General features: G+C 41.6%; 1 long non-coding RNA gene across 1 annotated transcript; it reads left to right on the top strand.

Annotated features, from left to right (window-relative positions):
* The first annotated feature begins 4054 nt into the window (after positions 1 to 4054).
* Positions 4055 to 5160, top strand: LOC146570488 (uncharacterized). Its single transcript, XR_014893001.1, has 3 exons — positions 4055 to 4144; positions 4420 to 4479; positions 5062 to 5160. It is a non-coding gene; the product is annotated as an uncharacterized LOC146570488 (long non-coding RNA).
* Positions 5161 to 21422: the final 16262 nt, after the last annotated feature.

Genomic DNA, 21422 nt, shown 5'->3' on the forward strand with positions numbered 1-21422 from the left:
TGAAAGTTGTTTTTTTTTTAACCTCCTCTATATTAAAGGATTGAAGCCCTGAATCTTTTCTTTGCTAGCTTTAGTTCCTTTAGCTGCTGTTGTCCTTTATTTTCCTGCACAGCAAATGCAGCATGGCCAAATTAACACAATCAGATTTGATTTCAAAACTGTTAAAGTGTCTATACAGTGGGGCAAAAAAGTATTTAGTCAGCCACCGATTGTGCAAGTTCCCCCACCTAAAATGATGACAGAGGTCAGTAATTTGCACCAGAGGTACACTTCAACTGTGAGAGACAGAATGTGAAAAAAAAATCCATGAATCCACATGGTAGGATTTGTAAAGAATTTATTCGTAAATCAGGGTGGAAAATAAGTATTTGGTCAATAACAAAAATACAACTCAATACTTTGTAACATAACCTTTGTTGGCAATAACAGAGGTCAAACGTTTACTATATGTCTTTACCAGGTTTGCACACACAGTAGCTGGTATTTTGGCCCATTCCTCCATGCAGATCTTCTCGAGAGCAGTGATGTTTTGGGGCTGTCGCCGAGCAACACGGACTTTCAACTCCTGCCACAGATTTTCTATGGGGTTGAGGTCTGGAGACTGGCTAGGCCACTCCAGGACTTTCAAATGCTTCTTACGGAGCCACTCCTTTGTTGCCCGGGCGGTGTGTTTTGGATCATTGTCATGTTGGAAGACCCAGCCTCGTTTCATCTTCAAAGTTCTCACTGATGGAAGGAGGTTTTGGCTCAAAATCTCACGATACATGGCCCCATTCATTCTGTCCTTAACACGGATCAGTCGTCCTGTCCCCTTGGCAGAAAAACAGCCCCATAGCATGATGTTTCCACCCCCATGCTTCACAGTAGGTATGGTGTTCTTGGGATGCAACTCAGTATTCTTCTTCCTCCAAACACGACGAGTTGAGTTTATACCAAAAAGTTCTACTTTGGTTTCATCTGACCACATGACATTCTCCCAATCCTCTGCTGTATCATCCATGTGCTCTCTGGCAAACTTCAGACGGGCCTGGACATGCACTGGCTTCAGCAGCGGAACACGTCTGGCACTGCGGGATTTGATTCCCTGCCGTTGTAGTGTGTTACTGATGGTGACCTTTGTTACTTTGGTCCCAGCTCTCTGCAGGTCATTCACCAGGTCCCCCCGTGTGGTTCTGGGATCTTTGCTCACCGTTCTCATGATCATTTTGACCCCACGGGATGAGCTCTTGCGTGGAGCCCCAGATCGTGGGAGATTATCAGTGGTCTTGTATGTCTTCCATTTTCTGATGATTGCTCCCACAGTTGATTTTTTCACACCAAGCTGCTTGCCTATTGTAGATTCACTCTTCCCAGTCTGGTGCAGGTCTACAATACTTTTCCTGGTGTCCTTCGAAAGCTCTTTGGTCTTGGCCATGGCGGAGTTTGGAGTCTGACTGTTTGAGGCTGTGGACAGGTGTCTTTTATACAGATGATGAGTTCAAACAGGTGCCATTCATACAGGTAACGAGTGGGGGACAGAAAAGCTTCTTATAGAAGACGTTACAGGTCTGTGAGAGCCAGGGATTTTCCTTGTTTGAGGTGACCAAATACTTATTTTCCACCCTAATTTACGAATAAATTCTTTACAAATCCTACCATGTGGATTCATGGATTTTTTTTTCACATTCTGTCTCTCACAGTTGAAGTGTACCTCTGGTGCAAATTACTGACCTCTGTCATCATTTTAAGTGAGGGAACTTGCATAATCGGTGGCTGACTAAATACTTTTTTGCCCCACTGTATATGTCCACACCAGAGAGAGTGTTAATTTAACTCTTTTTGGAGAGTTAGTACCTTAACTCTGATTTAGTGTTAAATACCAAATCTGTCTGGAGTTGATAACTTAACACTTATTAATGCTAACTAGGTGTTAAACTTTTATATATTAACTCTCACAGAGTATTTTATTTTAACTACATAAGAGTTATCTTCTAATTAATTCTAAAAGGTGTAAATTTTACTGTTCTGAACTTTTAAAAATTCCTTAGGAAATAAAAATTTATTAAAAAGAACCAAAAGAACCTGGAAAAAAAAACATTTATTTTGAACCACAACACCACAATTTAAAAACATTTTCTAAAACATGTAACAATATGGAACAATGTGCATGCTCTCGCTTTCATTACAATATTGTTCAAAGGGTCTGACGTAGGTGAGCTGATCAATGCAAATAACCGCATGCTCATTACTCTTTTCTCCAATATAATGCACATGTCCTCCATTCATCACTTTGTGGAACTTTCTGCTCTCCCCATGTTCCACCTTTGCAAACATATCCAATAAAGCAGTAATTAATTGCACAAATAATCTGTTTTCAGGCTTTGTTGCCAGCATTTCACCATCTAAACACTATTTTGGGTGTATCCAAGTTAGCAAAAAGTTTGACCAAATATTCATATGCAAGCTTTAGTATTTGCCTGCAAACAATAAATTTCAGTAAACTAAAACAGATCATTATGCTATCGCTGAGCAACGTGGCTAATGCCTTTCATATAGTTTTGTCTCAACTAAAAAAAGCCACAGAAGTAAAAGCTAATAATGATTAAAACAATCTCAGAAAAAAATGACCAAGTGTGGCAAACAACTCAGAAATATGGAGAGCAAAATGTTCTGAAACGGCTTCGCTTCAGCTTTGGTCAGAACCTGTGATGCTGGGGGGCGGAGTCTGTGAATTTACTCTATTAGTGTCATAGCCCCTTTAAGAGTTCAGAGTTAAGAGGTCAAGAATTAATTTTTCCATTGTAACGCTTACAGATTTGATATAGAAACACTCATTTTTAACACTCGAGTTTAACTACTATCATTTTACACCCCATTAAAAGAATGTGACTCTACTTAGAGTAAAATTAACTCTACTGACACCAAAAAATGTAACACTTTTGAATTTGCTGCGTGGTATTTGCTCCTTTTGAAGCTCAAATATAACCAGTATTTGTTACCTCGCTGTACAATCTGAACACAGAGATGGTCTCTCTGCACGAAGACAAACTTTGAGAAATACTGTCAGAGAGAATTGCTTGGGTTGGTTTGATGTTTCAATAAAAATGTCAGACTTTGGCTCAGGAGACTGCCAATTTCAAGCTGTTTCCCAGTAATAGATTTGTTGCCATAGCTTTGGGGTCCGGTTTAAGTAATTTCCTATTTTATTTTGAATGTTTTTTATTCCAGTTACTTTTACTTCTTTGTTTGGTTTCCTGCCATTTTTCTGTTCAATTGTCCAATCAGTTATCAAAGTATACACATCCCAGTTTCTTAGCATTTATTTGATTATCTTGGTAGTAACAGTAATCAAGTTTTTCTGAGCGTCACTATTTTGAATTCCTTGTATTGAAACAGACAAAAGCACTACCTACAAAGAGGGAAAATGCAACAGAGAACAGAGGGAGGTGCAAACAATGAATACGGTGAAGGAATAATGAGGGAACAGTCCACAGGTGAGAACACAGCTGACACTAATCCAGGCTAAAAAGACAAGGGGAGCAAAACTGAACATACACACCAAGCAGGACATGATGAAAGTAAAACAAGAACCAACACACACAGAGACTAGATGACAAAACTAAGACCAGAAAATACGAATTTTAAACATAGCAGAAATACAGCAACAACAGCCAAAACAAACCTTAAAATATTTAAGAAACCAGAATCAAAAAAAGTCCAAATGCATAAACTCTGGGTCACAGACCTGGGACCGTGACAATTTCATTCATAATATGAATGATTTTGACCAAAATGATTGTGCATTATTGTTCGTTTCTGTTAATATGCCAGTGTAAGTAGGTGTATTAGCTTGCTTGAGTTTGCTTAACATTGAGCCAATTATTCCTCACGTGAAATTTGTATTACACAGTTAAGAACTAAAACATTGTTAAAATGTGACTCCTAAGAAGTCCTTCCCCATAAAGGGAATAAAACAAAACTAGGCTTGAGTGCTGTGTGGTCAGGATGTTAATATTTGTTGGATGGAAAGATTTTTGCTTTTGTTTTCCTTCTCAGTTCTTACGGCATGCTGAGAGTGTGATAACAGCATGTTAATGGAGCCACAGCACTAAATATTTTGTGAACCCCCATTTGAAGAGTTAGACCACCATTCGTCTTCAATAAGGTACTGTATGACATTCCTACTGTTTTCCTGGATTATGTTCAATGGCAATGTATTTTTATTTTCAGTGCTCAGCCATACCAAACCTTCTGTGCAAAGATTTGTAGAAAGGACTTTTTTTTCTTTTAAAGCTAAGGTTATTGAGACGTCATGGCTATCCTAAATAAATGATGTTGAGATGTGGTTTAGGTGAAACAAACACTTCATTTTAATAAGACAAAGATTGTATTTACCGTTAGTAAAAACAACTATTTTAAATTCACCTGCTTACCTTTCAGTGCAGAACAGTCAAGATTTACTTCCTTGCATGACGGGCTGGAACAAAATGTAATCTGGAGGTAAAAATGTTTGACTAACAATATTTGTGTGTAGATTACTTGACTTTTTTTAAGCATTCATCGATTCAGTCTTTCCACCACTTTCACAGAAAAACACATTTGTATTTATTTTCCCTGATTGGTTGAGCAAGGAGAAAAAATTAACTTTTTCTAGCACAGGTTACTTGTTAGTGTTATTGCTCATCAGTGTTAATTGGCATGAATCTATTAATACATGAGGGGAGGGAAAAGGTGGCTGAGAAGATGCTTTGTCAGATTTGCAGTTAGAGGATGTAACGGCATTGGGTTTGGCGGGTCTATAATAGAAGTATTTTACATCCTCTCCGAGTGTCAAGAAGTTCCTTCACACTTTTGCTGTTATTTATTTTGATGCTGTTTCTGAATCTAACTCTTTACAATCGGCAGCAGCTCGTGTCAGTCTTTTTTTGTATTTTTGTGTTGTACCGTTAAATTGTAGGAGACACTATAGCGCAGAATGACAATGAAGCTTTTGTGTGAGTGTTTTTGTGCAGACCTGCCTGGTTCACATGTAAATGTGTAGTAATATGTGTAGTTGCCCGTGTTTTTTATTATGCATGACAGCAGGTCTGAGGCCATAAAGCACCAATAAACCCAAACCTGAAATCATCAAGGAGGCTTCATGCTGGGACTAAGAGACAGTAAAGCAGAAGGAGAGTGTGAACTCACCAGTGTTGGGACAACATTAGCTCAGGTGTTATACATACATTGCTTCCTAGAGTCTGGGACACCATTGTGCAAAACAGTGACTGGGATTTTGGAATGATATGATTAAATGTCGTACATAGCTGGAATGTCCAGGTGTCTGTATACTTTCAGACAGACAGAGTTATGAATATTTAGTTCCTACAGACATGTTTTAGACATAGATGGATCCGTCACTTATATAAACTCACACTGTGTACCTAGGTATTGTTCAAGAACAATACATTATTGGACACTGTATAATTCTTGAGATTAATGAAGATCAAAAGATATACAACTAATCAGGTTAAATTTTGGTGAAATGTGTACAGTGCACCATCCATCCATCCATCCATCCATCCATCCATCCACCCACTGGGAGGCCACCACTTGCAGCAGAGCAGAGGTGGGACCAAGTCATTGTTTTGCAAGTCTCAAGTAAGTCTCAAGTCTTTATCCTCAAGTCTCAAGTCAAGTCTCAAGTAATGTCAGGCAAGTCAGAGTCGAGTCTCAAGTCACTGGTGTAAAAGTCCAAGTAAAGTCACAAGTCTGAAATTTTGAATTTCAAGTCCTTTCGAGTCTTTAAAAAAAAAAGAAAAAAGCATGTTGCAGTTATATGCTAAATGTAAATATTAGACCATGTAATTTTTAAATCTGTGTTTTTCTCAACACATGACAAAATAGTGAACTTAGAAAATATACACAAATTGTGAAATTGCACCTCTTTAAAATGCAGCTCAATTAAACCTAGCTCCAAGAATAATTTTCACCGACAGTTCTGAGATAAGCTGCATGTTATTCTTGGATGCGGTTGTAGGACCGGCTTTAAAATCGCATGACAAAAATATCATACACATTAAAAAAAAACTGCATCACCAACGTAGCCTGGAAAACATTTGCTAGTTAGATGAAGTCAGCTATCTCATCGTAGCATATTTATATGCATATTTATAATCATACGGTTCTTGGAGTGAGTGCACACACTCATGAAGTTTAGTAACTTCAGGTCACTGCAACAAGCCCAGGTACAGTTTACCGACGGATGGGTGCAGGACCTTGAAATGCACCGTGTAGAACGAAAGACCATCGTACGTATCATAAGTTTACCAGTCTCACAAATCGTCGTCATAAATACACATTCGTTAACCGTTTATTAATAGGACCTTTGAGCTCAATGGTAATTAATTAGTAGTGGAAATAATTTCTGGTAGCATCACAGAAATGTAGCAGTGACAACAATATTGTATGCTGTAATCGTACTGGGCAATTAGTGATACAAAACAACTGTTTTATTCTGTAAATAAAAGTATATGTTTTTGTCAATGTACCATAATAACAGAAGCGAAACGCAATATTGTGTCAGGACAATTCACTATTTATGCACAATAAACAAAGGAGCATAGCGACAATTTCTGTTCAGCACCAGACTTGCTTGTAACCTATATCACCAATTATGTTATGAAAATGACGTATTAACTACTAAAAAACACTGACCTTCGTGTAAATGCTTGGAGCAGACTAACCTGTGAGCTGGAGTGTTCTGGGACGTTATATTTGGTCTTTGAATGGCTGCAATCCAGGCCATCCGTCGCCTCTTTGTTACTTCGGAAACATGGCTCGAACAATTTCTCTTCAACGACGTAATCCGATAACAACCGATCTCTTTACCCGTCGGCTTCCCGTGACTGTCATGCGACCGGCTATTGCAGTTAATAATACAACGGCTTCTTGACATTTTTGTGTTTCTTTTTTTATCGCTGTATAACTGATTTTAATTGAAAGCCTGCGTGCGCTAGTACCGCTTGCCACGAGTTCCCAGAATCCTTTGCGGTTTACCCCTGAATGACGTCACATTTTCAATCTCTATATAATATGCATGTTAAATTTTATATTTGGGGTGAAATATCAAGTCTTTTCAAGTAAACCGGTTCAAGTCCAAATCAAGTCCCAAGTCATTGGTGTAAAAGTCCAAGTCAAGTCACAAGTCTTAGAACATTTTTTCAAGTCAAGTCTAAAGTCATAAAATTAATGACTCGAGTCTGACTCGAGTCCAAGTCATGTGACTCGGGTCCACACCTCTGCAGCAGAGACCCCCAGGCTGAGAGTAAACCCTCCATAGTGTCCTGGGTATTTCTTTTCCCCACAGGACATTCTCAAAAAACCTCAAATCAGAGCCCTCAGGAGGTATCCTACTCAGATGTCCTAACCACATCAATTGTCTGATTTTGATGGGGAGGAGTAGCAGTTCTTCTCTGGCCCTCTCAAATGATTAAGCTCCTCAGCATATCTCTAAGGACGAGCACAGCCACCCTCCAGAGAAAGCTGATTTCTGCTACTTGTATCTGCCTGGCTTTCCTTCTGTTTCTAAGCAGAGCTCATGGGTATAGGTGAGGGCAGAAACTTAGATTGATCAGTAATCATTAAAAACTGCTTTGCTTTCACTGCCGGCATCTGTCAGTCTCCTGCTCTCCTCACTTGGGAACAAGACCCAGAGATACATAAACTCCACACAGGCCAGCAACTCACCCCTGACCCGGAGTGGGCACTCTACTCTTTCCTGGCTGAAAACCATGTCCTCAGAGTTGGAGATGCTAATTTTCACTCCTGCTGCTCCAGATTCAGCTGTAGACCACCCCACTGTGAGCTGGAGGTCACTGCCTGATGAAGTAAAATAAACCACCTCATGAGCAAAAAGCAGACAGGTGATCTTGACGCCACCAAAGTGGAGATCCTCCACCACTTGGCTGTGTGTCTATGATTAACATAAACCGAGGTCTTCTGTCAAAAATACATCAACAAGACAAAACTGTCTGTTGTACATTTAAAAAATTAGGTTGGTTTAAGTTTACAAGTTTGGAAAGCACAGTTAAGTGCTCTTGCTGTTACCAGTGAACACAGGTGTCACCATACAATGAACACATAAAGAGCTTTTCATTTTGAGGTTCTGTATCAAATGTCATGATATATGACCAACATAAAACAAGTTGTACATATACTGTATATAGGTTTTGGAGTTTTGTCAGTAAAGTCACACAAGCATACACATACTTTATGAACACACACATACACACCGTCACACCTGTTATAGTGAAACCTTGGCAGAGTTTTATTGTGCCTGTTCGTCTGCTTGCCAATTTCAAGCGTTCCTCGTCCGTCTCCGCTAATAGACTTTGTTACGATGCCAGAGGTTCAGCGCGTCTTAAATCACTGAGCCAGTCCAACTCTGACAGTGCGTTCTGTGATGTTTAATTAGGAATAATAGTTTCTAATATTTCTCCAATTAGGGCCTGTCTCCCATTTAGTCAGGGGAGTTGTGTTAAGTGAAAGAAAGGCAGAGAAAAAAATTGAAAACTAGAATTAAAATGACTGTACAGGTAATGCCAGGTTGATGCATCCCTTGGGAAAAAACTGGCGGTGCTGATGGATTTCTGACTAATGATTCATTTAAGCTCTTCTCGGAGGAAATTGTTAATTAGTTTGAGGCTTAAAGTCCAAATGTTCAAAACGGTAAAACGTGTTTTTTAAAAAAAGGACATCTAAAAGGGATTGCTGGTGGGCACCTGTATGTGTGTGTATGGGGGTGTTGTTAAGGCAGTGATTTAAAATGGCTGGTTGGTGAACTACATGATGCTAAATCATTCTGCAACTAGAGAAACTGCTATGTTGTGGTGCCAAAACCTCACGAAGGCTCTATTCTATCTGTTTTTCATCCATAGAAACTAAACATGGGTACCTAGCATTGGTTAGTCCAGTCGTCCAAATCCTGAGAAGTATTTGGTGTTCTCATTTTTTTAGCCTAAAGAAATATTTGTTAAGAGGATATTTGTGGAAAGAATTTAAATCAGAATTTAAATCAGGTGGAGATCCCAACACAGCACAGTGCAGAGCAGGAATCAGTCACAACAGGTATTACATTGATCGAGTCATGAAAGAAAATGCTGGTGTCAGGGTGGGTTGCAAAGTGGCTTGCAGATGTGTAACTGTGGGCAGGCCAAAGCATCTTTAAGGGGATGTCCTGTGTAAAATTTGACAGCTGGATGCAGATTAGTTAATCGGGTGATGCTGTCAGGGTCCTGGGTCTCCTGACCCAGCGTTTTAGTTCTTTGTGATTTTTGTATTATTGTACTTGGTGTGAGTTTCTTGTTTCGATCCCTTGCCCTTCATGTTTCTCTATGTCCCCTCTGTTCTGTGTAAGTCTGTGTCTGCATGTTTGATTTCCCCTCTGTGTCTCTCGGTTCTTAGAGTCCTCTGCCTTATGGTTTATGTCTCTGTGTTTCTTAGTTGCTGTCTCCACTGTGTCAAGTTCGCGTCTCTGTGTGATCCTTCCTGTTTTACTTTGAAGGTCCGTGTCTTATGTGAATGTGTCCTGCTTTGCTTGTCTCGTCAGTTCTAATTTCCCCCAGCTGTGCCCTCCTTCTGTGTCTCATTCTCCTCGTTACTTCCCAGTGTATTTAGTCCCTGTGTTTCTCTGAGTCAGTGTTGCGTCGTACCCTCAACAAGCTGTGTGTGTTTTGCCTCCGTGTTGCCAGTGTTTTGTTTCCAGTTCCAGTTCAGTGTTTTGTGCTTCAGTGTTTTAGTCCACCAGCGTTTTTGTTTGTCTTTTGGTGAGTTTAGTTAGTAAGAGGTTTTCCAGCATTAAAGCTGCGCTTTAAGTTGAATTTCTGTGTCTGAGTCCTGCATTTTGGATCCACCACTCCTGCTTGCCCGCCTGCCACACAGCCAACCATGACAGAACGACGCAACCATCAAATGGATCCTGCGGACTCACGGTCTCAGTATCTCGCGCAGTTGTGGAATTACTGCCGGGAGGTAATCCACGCTGAGGACACCCCCAAGAGACTCCTTCAGGTGGTCTTTTTCGACAACGTTTTGTCTTCCACCCTCTGCACAGCTGGTTTTTTGGACATTAACGGATTAAAACAATTAATAACAGCTCTGAGAGCCAGGATTTGCTTCGAACTGTTTGGCATGGGCGGTCCAGGCAAGGTAGAGTCAGCTACCCTCCTGGAAGCCCTCGCTGCCTGGTATTCTCAGCATCAGCATCTGTTCCCATCAAGCTTTATCACTAAATCATTCCATCCTCCCTTAAGAGAGGGACTGCATCCTCGTTGCCTTCACCCCAGTACACCAGTGTCACCTGTGTCTCCAGCAGCTCAGCTCCCAGTGTCGCCTGCTCAGCAGCCACTCTCAGCCCAGTTAGCTCCCCCGCAGCCACTCTCAGCCCAGTTAGCTCCCCCGCAGCCACTCTCAGCCCAGTTAGCTCCCCCGCAGCCACTCTCAGCCCAGTTAGCTCCCCCGCAGCCACTCTCAGCCCAGTTAGCTCAGTCTCCAGTGCCACCCTCAGCTCAGTCCCCAGTGGCTCCAGTGCCGCCTGTAGCGCAGGCCCCAGTGGCTCCAGTGCCGCCTGTAGCGCAGGCCCCAGTGGCTCCAGTGCCGCCTGTAGCGCAGGCCCCAGTAGCTCTGGCTCCAGCATTACCGGTTCCACTCGTTCACTCCATGCAGGGAGAAAGCCTAAGTCCTACTCAAGGTGCTTTTCATGGGTCAGCCGCCATTGGCACTGTTTGCCGCTCCAGGGCTTCCCCAGAGGCTAGGTCCCAGTCCTCAGCTGATGCTGGACCCCTGGAGTTTAAGCAGCCACCTGGGAAGTGCCCCGTGTCAGTGCTGTCTGAGCAGGGCCAGTGCTCAGCACAGCACCCATTTCCTTCATGTCTGCCAGTGGACTCCATGCCTGCTGGCTTTGTGATGGCTTCTGCTGGAGGGTCCAAGGGGCCCGTCCAGCCTTCGTCTCGTGTCTCCGCTGGAGGGTCCGACGGACCGCTCCGGCCTTTGTTTCCTGTTTCCGCTGGAGGGTCCAAGGGACCGCTCCGGCCTTTGTCTCCTGTTTCAGCTGGGGGGCCCGAGGAGCCCGTCCAGCAGCCCTCCTCGTCAGCTGGTGGTTCCGGAGAACCACACCAGCCTCATGCCTCGTCGGCTGGAGGGTCCGAGGGGCCCGTTCAGCCTCCTGTCTCCGCTGGAGGGTCCGAGGGGCCCGTTCAGCCTCACGCCGCGTCAGCTGGAGGGCCCGAGGAGCCTGTCCAGCCGCCACCTGCGGCCGCCTCGTCGTCGCCTGGTCCAGCTTCATCCGAGTCTTCGTCCTCGTCTGGTCCAGCTTCATCCGAGTCTTCGTCCTCGCCTGGTCCGGCTTCAGCCTGTGCTTCGCCTGGTCCAGCCTCATCAGAGCCTTTGGCCTCGTCTGGTCCAGCCTCCGTGTCTTCAGCCTCGCCAGGCCCAGCCTCATCAGAGCCTTCAGCCTCGCCAGGCCCAGCCTCCGTGTCTTCATCCACGCCTGGTCCAGCTTCTGCCTGTGCTTCGCCTGGTCCTGCCCCGCCTGGTCCTGCGCCCACCGGGCCTCAGCCAGTACGCTTGACACTGGGGCGCCGCCGCTGCTTTCCGCGCGGCCGGCCCCCTGAACTGCTCCGTCGTCTCCTTCGTCGCCGCCGTTGGCTTCCGCACGGCCGGCCCCCTGATAGATAGATATATATATATATATATATATATATATATATATATATATATATATATATATATATATATATATATATATATATATATATATATATATATATATATATATATATATATATATATATACACTCTCTCATGGAGAGCAACTCATTTTACTAATCTTTAGAATACTTTTGCTTTACTTGATGACAAACTCTGAGAGACTGCCACATAACTCCACGTTAACCATGTAATGCTAAACATAATGCTGAACCCCAGTGCTAAGAGGATGTTGCAATATTGTTATTTTCATATTGAAGTATTACCAGAAAGCCAAGGGTAAAGGGTTACTGGACAGTGAGCTGGATTTGGAGTGTGTGTGAATGTTAGATAAAGCACTCATGTATGGAAAAGCATGCATGTCTGAATGTGTATGGGATTGGGTGAATGAATGGGCGAACGAGGCTTAAAAGTGCTCCATAAGCACCAATTCATTTACTGTGTACACTTCCTGTTATTACGTTGTTTTTTTTGAAAGAGAAAACATTTTGACAGTGAGTAAGGATATCTTTCATATTTTTCAGTAAGTTGATTAAATGTGGACATTTTTTTTTAAATGACTGGACATTAAGGTGTTTGTGTAGTTGCATATTGTAAAATTCAGCACATTTTGAAAATGAGGATAGTTTTTGGGAGGTCTCAGTGCTTTTTTTTTTATTTTTTTTAAATAACTGCAGCTCTATCATTGGGGAACAGGTTCTTGCTGACTTGCTGGAGTACAGTTATAAAGTAAAAAGGATCAGTGTCAATACAGTAATTGGATTTTTGCTTTCCTTTCATCTTATGTCCAGTTCTGATTTGGCCTGCACTTCTTGTGTCTTTAATTCTGCTGCAGACTATTAAAACCCCTATTAAACATTCTTTGATATTAATGCTGTTTCTGTATAAGCCATTCTTGCCTTTTTAGGTATTTATTAAGAATAAAACATATGCAACTAATTTATGTTGTTGGGTTCTTTCTGTTTGTTGAGTTAAAATTGGGTTTGATAAAAGCAGCAGAGCTGTTTCACAGTAAAACTCTCTGATTTCGGGTTTTGCTTATTGGGTCACTGAAGGCTTTTGTCCTGTAAATAGGACCACACACACACACACACTGCTGTTTACAGCAACAAGAAAGAGTCACTGCAAATGGATTTATCAGAGGGTGTTGTGTTTTAGGATGTCCGTTCAGTGAAAGTAGGTCACACACGCACATTCTCTCTCACTCTCTCACACACACACACACACACACAGTCTCCAGCATGGACTGAAAAATTACAACCATGCATACACACTCTAACATGTGTGGCAGTTGTTTTCATTTTTTTTCTCTCATACTTATTAAAAGATTTTTTTCAATCCATAAGCTTGAGCTTCAGAACTCTCTTTTACAGTCTCAGTGTTTGTGTGTGTTTGACTGTGTTTGTGTGTGCATGGAGGCTACTTCTGCTTGGATTTGTGCCTTTGTATGCTTCGATTTGTTTGGACCAGTTTCGAGTTGACACCTTGTGAGGGAGGGATGATTTTTTGTGGGTTTTCTTTTTTCTTTTTTTTTCTTTTCTGACTGTATTTTTAGAGAGCAACAATATTCTCAAAGTGAGGAGGTTTAAAGAATTAAATTTTGAGCAATTGTGGGAGTTTCTGGACTGCCTTTTCTGCCAGATGGTAAAGTTTTGGGAAAAGTGAGCACAAGTGAACGTTTACATTTACGGCTGCACTTGAGAAGTAAATTAAAAAAAAATCTGAGTGAGTTTAAGTGGCAAAACTTAAAGACAGAACATTTTTCAACAGTGAAAACACCTTTGAGTATTCTATGAAGTTGAGCTTGCTGTGTCATTAGCTCTGTCTCCTCTACAGTTGTTGGGGCTTTTATACTTTCATCACTTCATTTACTGGCGACCATTTAACACGAGTATCCAAATTACAGAAGTTCACATTACACAGTGTATTTAAGAGAGCACTAACAACAGTATTTGCACTGCTACTGCTTACAATGGACTGTTTCCAAACTACAACTTTCACACTGACAATCATAATTCGATGGATACGTGGATTTCTTGTAATGGCATCACACACATACAGACAGTTAACTTTGCGTCACTTTTGTACAGTCACAGGAAATTGTGACTACTGTCTGATGATGTCATAATGTTTGTTAAGACAGGCCATTTGAGCTCAGCTGCAATCCCAGATCAGATGGCAGCTCAGCTGATACTCTTTTGCACATCCAATTGGCCAACCGCAAATAGGACAAGATGTTTAAGATACTTTGGGCTGCCCACAGCTGCTGCACATCTGCAAGCTGCTTTGCAGTCCACCTCCACTCCAGCTGCTTCTTTTCATGCTGTATCTGACTTAATCAATATCCTATCTGTTGTCAGTGATGCCTCCTCTGTTCTGTGCTGATAAATCTCAGTGTGACTGTAGGTGCAGAAGTAGGTGTTCATCAGAAAAAGAGTTTAATTATGAGAAGCTTTGATTTTCCTGTTTCTCAAGTCACTGGAAGGCCATTATGAAATGACTTGATTTAAAAACAAATGTTAGAATAAGCCTAAAGGGAGTTTCCTCAGCCAGTACAAGCCTGCGTGTGCATGTCTTTATGTAAATAGACCCACCCCCCAAAAAAACCCAAGTAATTTATTAAATAAACTGAAAACACAAAACAAACACACTCCCAGAAAACTGTGCAGCAATAAAAAATAGCTGCTGTTTCCAGGGCGCGCTTGATTAATTATGTTTTTTGTGGGGGTTTTTTCTCTATCAACGCCTAATAAAAGGTTCACAAACCATCTGTGTTTCTTTTCCCCTGATGCCTTGCCCAAAGGTCCCCCCATCCTGGGACTGGCACCACGCCCGAACACGCCCATCCATCCATCCATCCATCCATCCAGTTCTCCCTCTTTCGTCCCTTCTTTCTTTCTTTATTTTCTGAATTCGTCCATCTCGCTTCCACTTCTTCCTCCTTTTCTCTCACTTTCTGACTACCTATCTTTTCTTCATCCCTTGTTCCCACCTCCTCCTCTCATCTCCTTCCCTCCTCCCCACCCTTCCTTTTCTACCCATTTAAACCCCTCTCCCCCATTATGCATATTCATAAACCTGCAAACATTCCCATCCAATAGTGTTTAATCCCTCCCTGACTGTGTGTGTGTGTGTGTTCGTGTTCTCCCCTTAACCCTTTTCTCACATACACACACACACACACACACACACACACACACACACACACACACACACACACACACACACACACTCCTCCTCCCAAACATATAGCAGCTGGCCGACAGATGGGGCCCGCAGCCAAAAAAGCAGCAGCGGCAGTACCACAAAAATAAAAATTTACTAGATGCCAGTGGAATTTATTTAAGGGCAGAGGAGGGGGGTGAGGGTAGGGTAGTCATGGAGAGGAAGGAGACGCAGTCCTCTCCCCACAGCCTTAACGCCACTTACTTCATCCGCTCATTGTCATTTTTAAACTCTCTCATTCCATCAGTGCATTTTCAGACCCAGAACATAATTCTCAGTACACCAAGGCTCTTTTCCTCTTTTACCCATTTGGTGGGTCACAAAAGGGTTGATGAGAGGAACTATTTCTCTCTCAGTCTTCAGCTCAGCCTTCAGCTTCAGGAAACAAATTTTTATCGAATCACGTTTTTGCTGATATGTTCTGAGGCGTCAAAACGTGCCACTAATGTTACAGGGGGAGGTCGTCAAATGTCGTCTTTATGGGGGAAAGAGTTAAAACATCAAATAGCTTCAAATGCCTTGTAAATGCTTCATTTCTACCAAATGCAGCAGTTTTAGATGTTCTCTGTGTGAAGGAGCCGTAGCCCATCAGTGACTTAGAAAGGCTTTCTGCAAAACTTATTACAGGAAGTCCTCCAGGATCCACACACAGTCCAGCTCTTTCATAGGATCAGTCCACAGTATATTGACAGTATATTGTGTCTCTGCTGCTACAGCAGAAAGGTAATAATTATGTGCTGATAGAAGTCACCAGCAGAAAACCACCTGTTAGGAAAGCAGTCGCAGGTGCACCCTTAGTACTTCCCCAAACCTTAAGAGGAACAAACATATAAATGAGTCAAATGCAATAAATCCAGTATGATTGTTATTCGTGTCTGCATCTATAATTATTGATTGCCACATAACAAACTGCTATTATAGTTTTATTTTTGTTCGTTTTGTTTTAATTATTTTTCTTTGACTCTACATTGATTTTCTTTTTAAATTTTGTTTATTGAAATCAGCCTGTCAGACAATAGAATTATATTTCCTGATGTCATTATCCGATGTTTGTCTGTTGCATTACAAAAAATTGTTTGGGCTGGGAAAGCTTCGGGTTTGTGAAATGAAGACCTAAAACTTGCAGTTACTTTTATAGTAACTAAGATTTATGTAATTCACCAGAACAAAAGACGTAAAAATAATTAGAATAAAAAAGCAAAACAAAATGTATGAGCATCAGAAACAGAGAGTCACTCTTTTGTTGACTTTACTACTCAAAATTAATTTGCCTATTTGATCTTGCCCTCTTCCTCTTAAGCCTGCTTCTATTAGCTAAATGTACTTTTAGTTTAAATGTGGTTTAATATTGTAAGTCTATCCACTCATTATGTCATCCATTTGTGCCTCTAAATTGTATAATATTTTGTCCTGTGTACACATGTTGTCATTATTATCTATTATTGCAGTGTCATTTAAGATTTGTGGTTTTTAATATTTGCAGATTTTTCCCACTTTTATCACTTTATTAGTGCTGAATGATGCTCTAAATTACAAAAGGAAAACATCTGTCGTACTTTTCTTTTCTTGCATCATGCTTTCATTTCTGACCGTGCTCTAGTACATGTTTTTTTGTTTTGTTTTTTTGTCTGGCTGGCTTTAATCAGCATGCGTGGTTTAGATTGGACCTAATGTTGATTTTCAGGAAAAATTCAAAGCCCTGCATTTATTGATGGTGACACAGACATTATAAGAATGTGCAGGAAATTGGATAGGAAGAGGAATGAAGGAGTGAACAGGGGAGTATGATGTGAGGAGTTTTTTTCTGTCTGCTGAGGCTGCAGGTGGATTTTCTTTGGCCACAGCACTCCTCTCTCTCTATGTCCCTCAGCCTCACTCCCCCTGTTGCTCCCCCTCCTCCTATCTTATTGGCAGCCATAACTGGCAAAGGGACAAGAAAATGGGGACACATTAGATGGAGAGAGGAAAATAGAATGAAACAAAGGAGAAGTAGAGGATGAAGAGAAAGGGGGGGCAGAATAAGGGGAAAGGTGAATAAGAGGGAAGCTGAAAAGGAAGCAATAACTGGGAGAAAGAAGAGAATAAAAACAGGAGGGGAGACTAGAAGGAGAATCATCCCCAGGGGGCACTGTTTGTCCTTGCTGCAAAACTCAAACACACACACACATGCACACACGCACGCACGCAAGCATGCATGCGCACACACACACACACACACAATCACTCACATACGCACAAGAGTGGCAGAAGAAGGGAAGAAATGAAACTTTGGTCAGAAATGCTTTTTTTTCTTTCTCTCACTCGATTCTTTGTTTCCTGTTGTCAACTTGTTTACACAGTGAACTACCACAGTCAGATTTTATTGTCTGAGAAACTCCACAACAATATGACGACATATGCGTATACAAGCAGACACTATCTGTATACAGAGTCATGCATAACACGTGCACGACTTTGTTCCACATCTTAAAATGTCTGACTTCTTTGTGTATTGAAAGGACAGTTCGGATTGACTACAGTAGTAGTAGTAGTATACATTGCAAGCAGTATCATCACAGTGTACTGAAAGTATGAAAAGTAAAACTAGATGTCTGTGGTTTTATAGACTTTTGAAACAGATTAACAGTGGCTTCATTTTCAGCATGGCAGTGATCCCAAGCAAACTGACAATGCAGCAAATCCATAGCTGGATAGAAAAAGCTCACAGTGGAACAATATTGGCCATAAATTGGCCTTCCCAAGGGCCCAGTCATCAACAGTACTGAAACAGCGGGAAATCATCTTGACACCGGACAGAACAAAAGGCTGTCAACATCCAAAGAAGAGCTTTGAATGTCCTTCAAGAAGCCTGCAGAATTATTCCAGAATTATTATTGTGCAGTAGGCACAGACATTGATAATTATGAGCTTTGTCCAAAAATTCATGAACATCCCCTGGACAGGTGGAAATCTGCAGGTGGTGTTAGACATCAGACTATTACCAAAGTTAGTAGGATTCCTGCTTTAGGACCATGGGTGTGTGTACATTTGATTGATTAATTGGTCCAACAGTTGTTCATCTATTCCAGTGAGGATCACACTGGCAGACTGACCAGCAGATCAACATTGCCGTCCTATGAGCCATGCTATTACCATGGCTGGTCAGGTTGCATGTAGACCCAAAACTGCAATGGTTTCATGAATTTTAAAAGGAGAAGGCAGTGGAAAAAAAAACATTACTGACTGATGTAGAAGCATGAGAGGGCCCAACCCTGCCTTGACATTTTCACCAGCTGTTGATTGGCTGGTCTGTTCAGCTTTAGTTTAATTACAGAGAAATCGCATGTAAATATTCCGTCCCCTTAGGATCAGCCCAGATTTAAATAAGCTTACAGCATTTCCTCAGACACCAAATAAACTTTACTTTTTTTTGGATGTCAGACTCTTAAGAAAACTTAACTTCAGCTCTTTCCTGTTGTGGATGTGATGAACACTCTGGCCTCCAGCGATGCTAACGCTGGTTTAAAACGGCAGCACAAAAACACAACAAAACAAACTAAAATGATCTCACTGTGAGAGACGAGGCGAGCGAGGCTGCGGCAGTACATTCTGCTGTTACCGTTATGTGTCCACGGAGATCAGGTGTGTTTATTTTGCAGACCTTTTCATCCCTTCCCCCTGCTGCCCACCTGTGCTGCACCTGACGTCAACCCCGCTCTGACACACACTCACGGTCGACGTAACAAACACAAATACAAGCTAACAGGCGCGTGCATAAATGCACGACCAATCGCACACAAACCCCGCAAGCCACACCGTACAGTGCACCGTCATCATCTCCGTCTCCCATTTGAATTCTTTTCAAAGCAGTTATTCCTTCAAAGAGACGCTCATGGCAACTGGAACCCAACTTGTGGCACACACACAAACTGCACACACATTTTTGTCCCCATCTGGTCACCATTCAGCAGGATGCGTGCTCTCTCTGTTGCTATTTGTTGGAGCGAACACTCTCACAACCCTCAATCAGCTCTTGCCTGTAACAGTTTACTTATTGATCTCTGGCCTTTTATGACCTCTCTTGGTGGCTAGCAGGAACCGCAACAACATTCTGGTTTCCTTCTCTCTGCAGTAGGTTAAAGCTAATAAAGATGATTTTTATTAGGTGTTATGAATATTGGTTCAAAGAATTGAGGGTCAGACTGGAAGATGGAAAATGTTCTCTCGCTGCCTGTTTTATATAAGTATACACAGTTTATGCTTGAAGACATTCATTTTTTATACAATTAAAGGTCAAGTGCAAACTTAGCTTTCACATGTCTTGCCAGCATGACTGAGCTTCAGTGTTGGAAACACAAGTGTCATCTTGAACAATCCAGTGAGGCCTACCCTTTTGGTTTTTCTCAAAAGAGGATGCAGATGTTGAATCATTCCTATATTTAACAATATTTCACCCAGTGCTCCACACCCCTCACCACAGATATCTGTCTGTAATGGACAAACAAGTGCACACTCCTCTGTCTTTAACACTCAACTAGGAAACAAGTGGAGCACTAAAGATGCACTTTCCTCTCAGGTGTTGCACCTGTGTTTTCACTGCTGATAAAGAGGGTCTGGCAATTTTTGATCTGCTCTTCGAAAAAAAGCTTTTCTAAAAGCAAATGTTCTCACTTGGCACCTTGGTAATGGTCACTTAATTGGGCAGTTTAAAAAAAAAGTTATCAGGTTATCAGGGAATATATATAGACTTGCCTGTAAAATATTATTTTAAAAAAACTGCTTACAGAGTTTTCAGAATTTGCCTCTAACTATGTTTTTTTCTTCTTAACTTCTTACACTGCTGTTTCCTGTTGTGAAGTTCTTCTCTGGATTTAAATTTAGGATTCTTTGCAGTGCTAGATCTCTCTTTTATAGTATGATAATGTTAAAAGTAATCAATGTTTGTGCTAAGCTAAGCAAAACATGTCCAAATCTATATCTGTACTCAATTTCACCTCATTTTTTGTTATTATAGCAAAGTTCATCTATGTGAGCAGTTTTTCGAGCGGATATTTTAAGGCCTTAACTTACATAGAATCACAACAGGATTGGTTCATTTCTCTCTCTGGTTGGCTGTTGATTGGCTCTTTTGGAGGAAGTTTATTGCTATTTTTGAGAATTCTTGAATGCTGTGTATCAGATTGTAGTGATGGGCATTCTGTGCATCTGTCAATGAGCAGAGAGTGTGTGTGTGTGTGTGTGTGTGTGTGTGTGTGTGTGTGTGTGTGTGTGTGTGTGTGTGTGTGTGTGTGTGTGCGCGCGCGTGCCTGAGGCCCAGATTGACAGGATCTAAAATAGGCTGAGTTTTTTGTTTTGTTTTTTTCTAGTCCTGAGCAGCCACCTGTGGTCAGCACTATGTGTGTGTGTGTGTGTGTGTGTGTGTGTGTGTGTGTGTGTGTGTGTGTGTGTGTGTGAAATATATGAATGTACCAGTGTGTATTTTCACTGGACGTCTCTTTGAGGGGTTTGAGTGCATTTTTATGCCCCCCACCCCTTTGGTCTCCCTTATATGGAATGGAGAGTTACTGGTCACCCAGCCTTCCAGATGTTCTTGCAAACTGAGCTGTTCCACGTGCAGACTCCAAACCAAAACCAGTGGCAGACCAGACTTCCCAGAATACATCATAAATGAGCCTAAACAAAGCTGAAAACCAGTGAATCTAAAAGTTTTGGACAAGCATAAATAATTTTAATAGCTTTCCTGTTCTACAGACATGCTTCCTGTGGACTGCAGATGTGTAATATACAGTAGAAAATTGCTTAAAGTCTCCTTTCCTGTGTGAGTTATCCACATTACAAATAAAATACTGAATCCCGATGCATAAATACAGTAGGATGTACTTTTTAGTGTTATCCCACCTTCCCCTCCTCAGAATGAAAACCACATAGACTCAAGCTGTAGCTGTGTGCATGTGATGACGAAGTGCCTGGGTAGTCCTCACCTGCTGTATCCCCTCTCTCAGCCCTCTCTGCCATCGCCCTCGGTGCTGACGTCAGTATCGGTGGTGAACCAGACCACAGCGGCCGCAGAGCCCTTTGATCCCACACTCCTCTCTATTAGAGCTCTCATATGGGCTTCGCATAACACACTCACACGTACACACACACAGATGCTTTTCAGCCTTTAATTTTGTCCGTGGTTTAATAGACTTTTGAAACAGACCAGCTCAGTCATCGACTGAGCTGTCAGGTGTGCAAAAGCTTAACTAACAAAATCATGGATCATATTAAAGTATTGCTTTATCATACCAACCACGCTATTACTTAGAGCCAAATTATCATGTTGTGGAAATGCATCCGTAATTTAAGAAAAAATGTTCACCCTATGGCAATGCATCAGTGTACAATAAAACTATGACCTTGACACCTAAATTATATCTAATTATATCATCACACTATAATACAATTCTCTAAATCTATATATTATCATCACATAGACCATAATCAGTTCCTAA

The sequence above is a fragment of the Mchenga conophoros genome, linkage group LG7, assembly GCF_057382185.1.
Source record: "Mchenga conophoros isolate Kocher_MC1m ecotype Shallow Benthic linkage group LG7, M_conophoros_male_GT1.1, whole genome shotgun sequence".
NCBI classification, from domain to species: domain Eukaryota; kingdom Metazoa; phylum Chordata; class Actinopteri; order Cichliformes; family Cichlidae; genus Mchenga; species Mchenga conophoros.